Genomic DNA, 11,751 nt, shown 5'->3' on the forward strand with positions numbered 1-11,751 from the left:
GAAAAGCTGCTGAAACAGCTCGCGATATCAACGATGCGTTTGGCCCAGGAACCATTAATGAACGTACCGCACATGGTGGTTCAAGAAATTTCGTAGCGGTGACGAAAGTCTTGAAGATGATAAGCGTAGTGGTCGGCCATCGGATGTTTATTTCCTGTTGGTGATGGTGACGCCGACGACGACGACTTTGTTGTTGTTGTTGTTGTTCTTGTTGTTGCTGTTGTTGTTGTTGTTGTTGATGATGATGATGATGGCTCCGCCGCCGCCACAATCTCTTTCCATGTTTGTTGGAGGTTGAGTGCGAAAGCCAATTTCGCCTTTAAGACTGCCTCTCACAATCCTCTCTTCTTCGTTTTGCAAAAGAGACACCGCCATATTGAATATTTCACCCTCCAGAGCAGATGACAATGACTTTTGCCCACACTTTTATGATCTGCTCAAGTTAATGACACATTATGCAACAAGAGGGGAAATAAAAATAGATTTATAACAATGAAAACAATTGGATAACACACACACACACAGCACTCGTAACACGTGTAGTCCTTACGACAAACAACAACAATAATCCTTTCTAGTAAAAGCACAAGGTCTGAAATTTTGGGGGAGTGGGTAAGTCGAGTAGGTCGACCCCAATACGTAACTGGTACTTATATCATCGACCCCCAAAAGGATGAAAAGCAAAGTCGACCTCGGCGGAATTTAAGGACAGGCGAAATGTCGCACAAGCATTTTGCCTGGCGTGCTAACGATTCTTATTTCTTCATTGCCCACAAGGGGCTAACTCAGAACATAGCGGCAAACGAAACACCGCTAAACATTTCGCCCGGCGTGCTAACGTTTCTGCCAGCTCGCCGTCTTAAATAATAATAATAATAATACTTTTACCAAAAAATGAGGAAACTGCATTCATTATGAATATGTGTTTGTGTTTGTGTGTGCGTAGTTACTCAACGGAACTGCGTAATTGACACCGAGGGAATATCGCCTTCACTTATAAAATCGTTATTTACCCTTAAGTCCTCCCTAATCGAGTAAGCTCAAGATGAAAGGCATTCCGTCATTTTAGGCACAGTATATCCAGGAATACACTATCTTAATGTTCTTTTGCTTTTTTAAGAAGTACTCTTTTACTTGTTTCAGTCATTTGAATGTGGCCATGCAGGAGCACCGCCTTTAGTCGAGCAAATCGACCCCAGGACTTATTCTTTGTAAGCCTAGTACTTATTGTATCGGTCTCTTTTACTGAACCTCTAAGTCACGGGGACGTAAACACTCCAGCATCGGTTGTCAAGCAATGTTAGGGGGACAAACACAGACACGCAAACATATAAACAAACATACACACACATATATATATACATATATACAACGGGCTTCTTTCGGTTTCCGTCTACCAAATCCACTCGCGAAGGACTTACCACTTGTCTTGATGTATGCATTTGTGCATGTGAGCATATGTTTGTGTGTATATGTATGCCACCGACTACCAGTGCTCACAGTGGGAGAAGTCCGAAACGTGGTCCTTTGCTATTCGTAAGACCCGCAGAAGAGAGAGCATCGACGGATGGATGAATGCGCATCCAGGCTCAGCAGTTGCATAGGAAGTCAGGGACAAGAAACACGAAGAAAGAGTGAGAGAAAGTTGGAGCGAAAGTGTACAACAGGGGTCGCCACCATCCCCTGCCGGAGCCTCGTGGAGCTTTAGGTGTTTTCGCTCAATAAACACACACAACGCCCGGTCTGGGAATCGAAACCGCGATCCTCCGACCACGAGTCCGCTGCCCTAACTACTGGGCCATTGCGTCTCCGCTTGTTGCTGCTGTCGGCGATGGTGGTAACGATGATGCGAAACAGAACGAGTAATTCAGTAAATACATATTCACGGTTGGTTGGTGATGGCACTCCCAAAAGACAGACAGAAATGTAATTATATGAAACGTGTTAAACAGTGTGAAACTTGTGGCTACAGAAAAAGCATTTCAGTAGAAATAATGTTTTTTGAGGGCAGTACGGTACAGAGGGCCTAATGAATGAAGCTGGGGTCACCCATTCACCTTTCAGCCTGTTATACCCATCCATCATTACTTTTGATAAAATTAGGTGGAGATAAAAGGGAAATAGAAGGAAACCCTAACCCCTCATAACCACCCCTTTTTTGACTGGTTTTGAAGTTCTGAAGGATGGACATGGACAATATATAATTAGGGGTTTACCTTGAAGGTACAGAATGATACCTGGTAATAGAAACCACTGAAATGATTGATGCGTGTGTGTGTGTGTGTGTGTGTGTGTGTGTATGTGTGTGTGTGTGTGTGTGTGTGTGTGTGTACACATTGTGTGCGTGTATATGTGTTCATATATATTTAAACATATGTCTGTGTGTGTATATATTTATATACTCACACACACACTTGTAAATAAACATACATATATCTATATTTATATACATATCTGTTTGTGCATAAATATGTGTGTGTGTATATATGAACGTTAGTTGGAAAGAAATGCCTCGATAGAGCGTACTACATGTTGTGTACCAGATAGAATAGTGTCTGTCATATGTAGCGTAATCAGTGGGAAAACTTCAATCAATTGGAATAATCTTGGCAATATACAAGACAAAATATATCACACCTTTATTAAAAATAACGTTAATGTAAGTTAGAGTTGCACCCAAAATTTGCTGCCTCCGTTGCCACAAATACAAACAAACAATGCACTTCTTTCTGAAATTGCAGTAAAAGAAAGGCCCTTTAAACGGTATGTGTCATTCTAAAGCTTTTCTAAGCTAAGGTCTTTCTTTAAAATAACAGTGAAACAAAAGTCCTGCATTGGCTTTACTGAAATCCTCTTTAAAAGTACATTCTCGCCCCGTGTACATACATTCAAATTTATAGCAAGACGTTTCGACACTTCGTTGTCCAAATATATCTGGAGTTTAACAATTCTATACTCGCTCGAACAATTATATAACAATTATATAATCGATTGAATTCAAACACAGTCGTATTCTTCGATATTTTGGTTCAACCATTATTGTTCCTTTTCCCCCAATTTCCATATACAATATGATACAATCCTTTCTATTATAAGCAGTAGGTCTGAAATTTTAGGAGCGGGAGATAGTCGATTACATCGACCCTAGTGCATAACTGGTACTTAATTTATCGATCCTGAAAGGGATGAAAGGCAAAGTCGACCTCGGCTGAATTTGAACACAGAACGTAGCGACGGATGAAATATCGCTAAGCATTTCATCCGGTGTGCTAACGATTCTGCCAGCTCGCCGCCTTATTGTAACGACAGTATATATTACGCTACAATATTCTACACACAGGTACACATCTACACCCGCTAAGAGTGGTCTGGTTGTTCCCTTTCTCCTTATATGGAAATAGTAACTGCGTAGTTCTCCAAGCCAACCTGTTTGAACAGCCATAAGTTCAAGAGTATTCCATTTGTGACCATCCCGTCTTTTCCACGTATCAGGAAACGCAGAATCACATAGTGATTTTTCTAAGATGGTGGTTTGTAATGAGGGAGATTTGGTTACTATTTCAACCAGGTCTAGAGACCACCTTGTTGTTACATAAGGATTTCGAAACTGAGAATGGTTGTGGCGGTGACGGATGGTGGTGCTGGTGGTGATGTAAATGACCTTCATGGTGGTGTAGTAGAAATAGCGGCGATGGTGATGCTGGAGATGGTGATGGTGTTATCTATGATAATGGTAATGGTGAAGCGGTATATAACTATAAATGATGATGATGGTGGTGGTGGTGGTTGCGATGGTATTGCTCTGGCGGTGGTAGAGATGATGCTATGACAGCGGTGGTAGCGGCGAAGGTATGAGGGTGGTAGTTGTGATGGGGGATGCCGGCAATGGTGGTAATTGTATGTTGGTGCGATGGTGGTGATGATGATGATAACGGTGCTGATGACGAAAAGGATGGTAGGCTTGGTAGTGCTGGTGGTGCTGGTGGCGGCGGCGGCGGCTGCTGCTGCTGCTGTTGTTGTTGTTGTTGTTTTCATGATGAGATATCTTACCACAGGACAATAATTTGATTCTTATTCAAAACATGACTAATGTCCGGCTCAGCTTCCACAAACATAACCTCACCCTTTTGGCATACACACACACACGCACACGTGCGCATACATACATACGTATACACATACAATCACACAAACACACATGCACATATGTACATGCACACATATACACGCTTACACACACACACATTATCGTTTTAACGTTCACTTTTGCATGCTCGCATGGGTTGGGTGTAATTCGTTGAGGTAGATATTCTGCGCCGAGATGCCCTCGTCGTCGCCAGCCCCATGTCTGCTTGCAAATAAGGAAGTATTTCCCAATGGCCAAACATATTTCTTTGGAGAATGGAAGCGAAGGACACCTCTTGTATGACAGCGACCTCAAATATATACACACCTAAAAGAAAACGTGCCCGACCAAATGAAACATGATGGAGAACAATTAACAAAAGATCTTAAAAGCAGAAGGGTTAACAATGGAATAAGCTGTCAAGGACACTTTCAGTGTTAGAAGGTGGAATGAACTTGCTGTCGCCTCAAGTGCCACAGGGCACTAAGAGAACCGAATGAATTAATGAATATATATACAAAATTATTTGACTAGCATATCTCAACGTATATAAACATAGCTAATATACACACTTAATATATAGGCGCAGGCGTGGCTTTGTGGTAAGAAGTTGGCTTCCCATCCACGTGGTTCCGGGTTCAATCCCACTGCGTGGCACAGCCTTGGGATGTCCAAAGCCTTGTGAATAGATTTGGTAGACGGAAACTGAAAGAAGCCCGTCATGTGTGTATATATATATATGTGTGTGTGTATGTATATGTTTGTGTATCTGTGTTTGTCCCCACCACCACCATGTTGGTGTGTTTACGTCCCCGTAACTTCGCGGTTCAGCAAAAGAGACCGATAGAATAACAGTTTTTGCCGACCTGCTAAGTTACGGGGACGTAAACTCTCCAACACCGGTTGCCAAGCGATGGTGGGGAGGACAAACACACCCCCACAAATACACACACACACACACACACACATATATATATATACACGACATGCTTCTTTCAGTTTCCGTCTACCAAATCCAGTCACAAGGCTTTTGTTGACCCAAAGCTATAGTAGAAGACACTTGCCCAAGGTGCCACGCAGTGGGACTCAACCAGGAACCATGTGGTTGGGAAGCAAGCTACTTACCATGCAACCACAAATATCCTATATTCTTTTTTATCTGCTTCATAATTTTATATTTTATTTTTTTTCAACATCGATATATTCTAACGCCTGCCGTCGTCTTGCTTCTTCTGGCCAGCTTTCGGTTAGTGTTCATTCTGGTCTTCTACAAGACCATGTCATATTAAGCAATAGTCTCAGAATTGTACACCCGCCCAACCCTTTGTTAGATCCACGGGGTAGAGATGAAGTAAATAGTTCTCGTTCCATTGACTAAAGCAAGAATATTCTACCATTAACTTACTCTTACATGCGATGCCGCTTGCTCGATTCGCTGGAACCAGTGTGTGTGTGTGTATATATATATATATATATATATATATGTCTTCCCTTCTCTGGATCTTTCCTTCTCCTATGTTTCCGACGAAGAGCTCCGCTCGAAACGTTAAACCCTCCTTATTTCCTTCTTTCCTGAGCGTCCAATAATACAATATTTGTTCCACGTCCTCGTGTTGTTGTGTTTTTATGTTTGGATTAACTTTATATATATATATATATATATATATATATTATATATATATATACATACACACACACACATATATATTTATGTATGTATATCGTTCGAATGACCACCGAGAATGAATTCACACCTATCTCATTAAAGGCGACTTCGTGGGCGTGAGTTCAATTCAAGGGCCAATGATTCTGTATGTGTGTGTGTGTGTGTGTGTATCCTGGTTGTAAATTTATGAATGTATACATTTACGCATGTGTTTTTGTATATAAAGACACACATGAATGCACCCGCATATATATACATGTGAAATATTAAAATCTTTTTATTCTCTCTCTCTCTCTCTCTCTCTCTCACACACACACATATATAGATAGATAGATAGATAGATAGATAGATAGATACGCGCATGTGTGTGTGGTGTGCGCGCGCATGTCTTTGTGTGCTCGTTTGCACAACCAAACTACAACTAAACATTTCTAACATCTGCCATCTCTCCATAGGAATGAGGGGCGGGGAGAGGTGAAGATACAGGACTGTGCGTATAGATATGTGCACGTGCATGTATGTGTCTATATATATATACATATATATATATATATATGTGTATGTGTGTGTGTGTGTGTGTGTGTGTGTGCGCGTGCGCGTGTGTAACCTCGGTGCAGATGTTTAAGTAATTTCGATGGATGACTAGCAAGTCATAATGTTGACATTGTCAACTACGACTGAAATTTCTTTTATTACTGTCGAACACTGCCGAATTATCGTATCTTATTCTCTTGTATGTATATATATATATATTATATATATATAATATATTATATATATATATATATATATATATATATATATATATATATATATATACATATATGCATTTATACGTATACATGTATATGCATACATATATAGAAGAATACTCACACACACACACATATATATATGCGTGTATATCTATATGTGTGCGTGTACATACGTACGTATGTGTGTGTGTATATATATATATATATATATATATATATATATATATATATATATATATAAACTGTGTGCGCATGTGTGTGTATGCACAAACATACATACATAGATAGTTAAGAGAACAGTATTTAAACATGCAGCTTGATACGAGAAATGTGATCTCATCCATTTTATCAAGTTTTTTTTTTATCCTGGGCTCGGAAGAGTTTCCTGTAATTTATTTCGAGCTCAAAAGTTACTAAGTCCACCATCATATTTCTAGACTGTCACTGTCTCACCTTCAAAGTGGAGTGATGCTGGCGTGTGTAGAACCATTATGATTGATGTAGCTACTGCCGCTATAATTTCGACCGTTAGAACTTCGTCAGGTGACTAATGCAATATGCTAGCGGCAGTCACATCGAAGTTGCATGTTATAATGAGACAGCAATTGAAACTAATATTATTTCAACCGACAGATAAGATTGAGAAAATTTAGATATTTTATTTTTCCAAGCAAAATTGGAAAATCACTTTTGCTAAAGATGGATAATAAAACAAGAATATGGCTGTGGTTTTAGTAAAATGCACACGAACATAGAAAGAAAGAGAGAGAGCGGAGGAATCTCACGTACACATATGCATGCATAGATACATATCTGTGTTTGTGTTGTGTCTGTGTGTGAGTGAGAGAGCGGGAAATTTACAGCGACTACAGGGTTATCTGATATATTTCACATATATTAGCATAAATTTGATTCTACATCCTACTAACACAGTTATATTGAGTCCCTTTTTGTGGTTCTACATCGTCACACGTGATACAAAGGCACGTGACTTAATGATCACTGAATTCTCCCTGAGAACTACATCAAGGTTACGCGTGTCTGTGGAATGCTCGTCCACTTGCACGTTAATTTCGCGAGCAGGCTGTTCCGTTGCTCGGATCAACTGGAATACTTTAAATATATATTTCTTTACTACCCACAAGGGACTAAACACAGAGGGGACAAACAAGGACAGACAAACGGATTAAGTCGATTACATCGACCCCAGTGCGTAACTGGTACTTAATTTATCGACCCCGAAAGGATGAAAGGCAAAGTCGACCTCGGCGGAATTTGAACCCAGAACGTAGCAGCAGACGAAATACGGTTACGCATTTCGCCCGGCGTGCTAACGTTTCTGCCAGCCCGCCGCTTTAAAATACTTTAAATATCGCCATGTAAACAATATCCACGACTGAGCTTGAGTAAAAGAGAGGAGGAGGAGGAGAGAGAGAGTGTTAGTACGTGTATAGTATGTGTGTCCGCGTTCACTGACACGCACAAATGTGCAGTGTAGGACTTCGATAAATATTCGCAGCCCAATGCCTAATACGAGTAAAAGAATGAAAGAATCAGTCAAAAATAGATTTCGCCGTTCACGTTCCGATTTCGAATCCTGTCAGTATGTTCTTTATTGTTTTATTGTGTTGCTAAATTTCTTCTCTCACAGAACTTAACCCTTTCGTTACCGTATTTATTTTGAGATGCTCTGTGTTTCATTCAATTAATTTTAAATATAACAAAGACTTTAATAAAAGAACTTGGTTATCATTAAGCTAGTGTTGGGAACATAAATTGTGACTAAGGTTTGGAGGAAGATTTTAATTCAATACTTATGAAAGTAAGACATTTGTACTACAGGGCCAGAGGCGGTTTTGGCCGGGTTGGTATCAAAAGGGTTTTAAAACATTTTCGTTCTATTGGTGTTGTATAGTAATTAATTTTTCTCCAATTGTTCTAGTAATCATTTCTCGTTTTTCTACTCTCCCCGAATTCGTACCTTACCTCTATTTTCGCTTGTTCATTTTTTCACTTTTTCTTTTCTTTTTCTCCCTTCTGCTTCTATGCTTTACACTCCTCTACATTTCTCACTAATTTTCTCCCCCCCCCCAAAAAAAAATATATATATATTTATATACCAGTGTTGTATTATATTTATTCTTTCTCTAATTTCTCTCATCCTCCTCTCACTTCTCTCCCTAAACTTCCACGTTTTCTCCCACTTTCGTTCTCTTCCAAACAGTAGCATCTCACAACCTAACCCTTGCATATATTTCAATCACACTCTCTACAATCCTCTTGCCTTCCTTTTTTCGTACACTCATGCCCTCTCCTGCCCCCCCCCTTTCACGCATTTCTCACTCACACACGCAAACATTTCCCGCCACTAACCTTGCACACCTCTATGCACAGAAAGACACTCAGCACTTCCCCACTTGCGCTCACCTCAAACCACGGATGCGTTCCTATGCGTGTACACACACTTGTCCCCTCCTCCTTCTTAACTCCCCCTGAGAACCGTATCCCTACTTGTCTCCTAACCCTCACTCATTTTTCTTTTTCTCCTTTTCAACCTCTTTTCTTTTTTACACTCCTTTTGTGCAATTCTGATGATAAAGGACTAACGTCCGAAACGTTAAGACTCTTTTACTTCCTTTTAAACAGAAAACCGACACAGTATCTGTTAAAACTTGCCCTTCCCGTGCTGTCTTTTCGTCTCTTTATTTTCTTGGCTAAAAACAAAAAACTCCGCATTGATTTTTTTTCCCATCAGTTGAGTTAACTATAGGGGTGAGGTTTGGTTCGATTGATAGCAACAGAGCGGACCCAATAACCAGGGGACGGTGGTGGCGATGATCCGGGTGAAGCAAGTGGTGATGATGAAGACGGGGACAACGACAACGATGATGATAAGAGGGGTATGGCGACGACGACAGACAGCAGTTGCTCATATGTTGGGGGTACGAGAGTTGCATCTCTCTCTCCCTCTTTCTCTCTCTCTTTCTCTCTCTCTCTCTCGCAAATATTGACTTGTTACCTTTCTCTTTCAGACGTCAATGAATGCGCCATAAACAACGGAGGCTGTGAACACAGATGTTCGAACACCATAGGTTCCTTCTACTGTAAATGTCCGCCTGGTTTCCAAATTGGATCAGACGGCAAAGGTTGCATAGGTAACTGTCAACCAATTTCTTTTTCTCTTTATTTGTTTTTTCTTTTTAATCTTGGGTGTTGATAATTTGTTGGTGACAATATGCAAAAATGTGATGATCTAGTTTCGTCTTACAAAATTGCTGTCAGAGGCTCAGAAAACAGACAAGAAAAGATCTAAAGAGAAACTCTGTAGAACGCCCAATTAACTATTAAGATACTTAGATGGGGCCGTCATTGGACCACTACACCGAGGGTAATTCTGGGTAATTCTTTTTTCTTTTAATTTTTCTTCAATCGGTTTACATGAAAAAAATTACAAATATTTTTTTGAAGTGTGAATAAGACCGACAAACAACAGTCGCGATCTCCAAATGTACCTCTTTATTCGCTTTCTCTTAGAAATTCATGAAATTTAGATTAAAAGGAAAAAATCTACTTTCTTACCGTCAGCTATTTCCGGTTGTATTCAAACAGTTTCCTCCTGAATTTTAAAAGCTAAGTTTATACCGTCTCTATTATAACTGTTTTCTTGGTTATTTCGAGAGGTTTCTGACGGAGCTGATGGGGACTATGATCTGTGTGGTATGTCGATACAATCAACCATTCAATATGAATGATAGTGTGATATTATCAGGCGTCAAAGACTAAGGTTGACTGACTGACTGATTGCAAAAGAAAATGTTCGATATTTTGCTTTATGACATTGTATACGATGGATGAGGTGAAACCAGCCCATATATCATGCACTCGGGATTTGAAACCGTATCCGCTTGATCATTATGATACCATATAAAAACATGAATAAAATTAAATAAAATGGAAACAGATATGTGAGGGTTCGGTCTCGCCTCACGACAATTTGAAGAAATAATGTTTAAGTTTAAAGTTAAATGACACAACAGAACACAAATCAATAGCAAGAGCACTCAGAGACCGCAAACCTCCGCCAACGCAACACCAACGTCCTCTCAAAGATTGGCCAGAGATAAATTTTAGAATGAGAATATCTGAAATAAACTCGATTGCTCTCACAAACAAGAATACTAAAAATGAACCCGACTGCTCTCAAAAATTGAATAAAAAAAAAAACAGGAAAAATAATCCAGAATCCTTGTCCGGTATCGGATCGATCCCAAAATCTAATCAGTTCGTGCCAGTCACGAGGCCAAACATCCCTGAAAGTTTCATCTGAATTCATTCAGCGGTTCTTGAGATATCTTGTCCACGGACAAACAAACAAATACGACTGAAAACAATACCTCCGCCTTCGCTAAGGCGGAGGAAATAATAGACTGAAAGCTTCTATCAGAATGGTGTTTAATGTTGCCGTCTTCGGAAATATGAACACTCGTCAATTATAGGCGCAGGAGTGGCTGTGTGGTAAGCAGCTTGCTAACCAACCACATGGTTCCGGGTTCAGTCCCACTGCGTAGCATCTTGGGAAAGTGTCTTCTGCTATAGCCCCGGGCCGACCAATGCCTTGTGAGTGGATTTGGTAGACGGAAACTGAAAGAAGCCTGTCGTATATATGTATATATATATATATATATGTGTGTGTGTATGTGTGGGTGTTTGTGTGTCTGTGTTTGTCCCCCAATGCTGGTGTGTTTACGTCCCCGTAACTTAGCGGTTCGGCAAAAGAGACCGATAGAATAAGTATTGGGCTTACAAAAAGAACAAGTCCCGGGGTCGAGTTGCTCGACTAAAGGCGGTGCTCCAGCATGACCGCAGTCAAATGACTGAAACAAGTAAAAAGAGTATACAGTCAACCCGCTGATTATAGTAGTGAACCTCGTTATTGTCTTAATGTTTACTGATCTAAGCTAATTAGTTGGTTACAACTAATTATTTTTGACGCAGCCGAACACTAGAGATCGAACTTTTGACTCTTCTGTTGAGAAAATTCATTTACCGTACGACTGGATGTGTTTCGAAACTGGTTTCATTGTCTCAGAATAACAATATAAATTGGAAACAAAATTAGTGACTCTTGTCGGTGTAAGTTAAGCCCTTTATTAGCTGTGACATGTCACATGTTACAACTCAGGGATTGAAATTTGTGTTGTCTG

This window comes from Octopus sinensis, linkage group LG3 (assembly GCF_006345805.1).
Source record: "Octopus sinensis linkage group LG3, ASM634580v1, whole genome shotgun sequence".
Classification (NCBI taxonomy): Eukaryota; Metazoa; Mollusca; class Cephalopoda; order Octopoda; family Octopodidae; genus Octopus; species Octopus sinensis.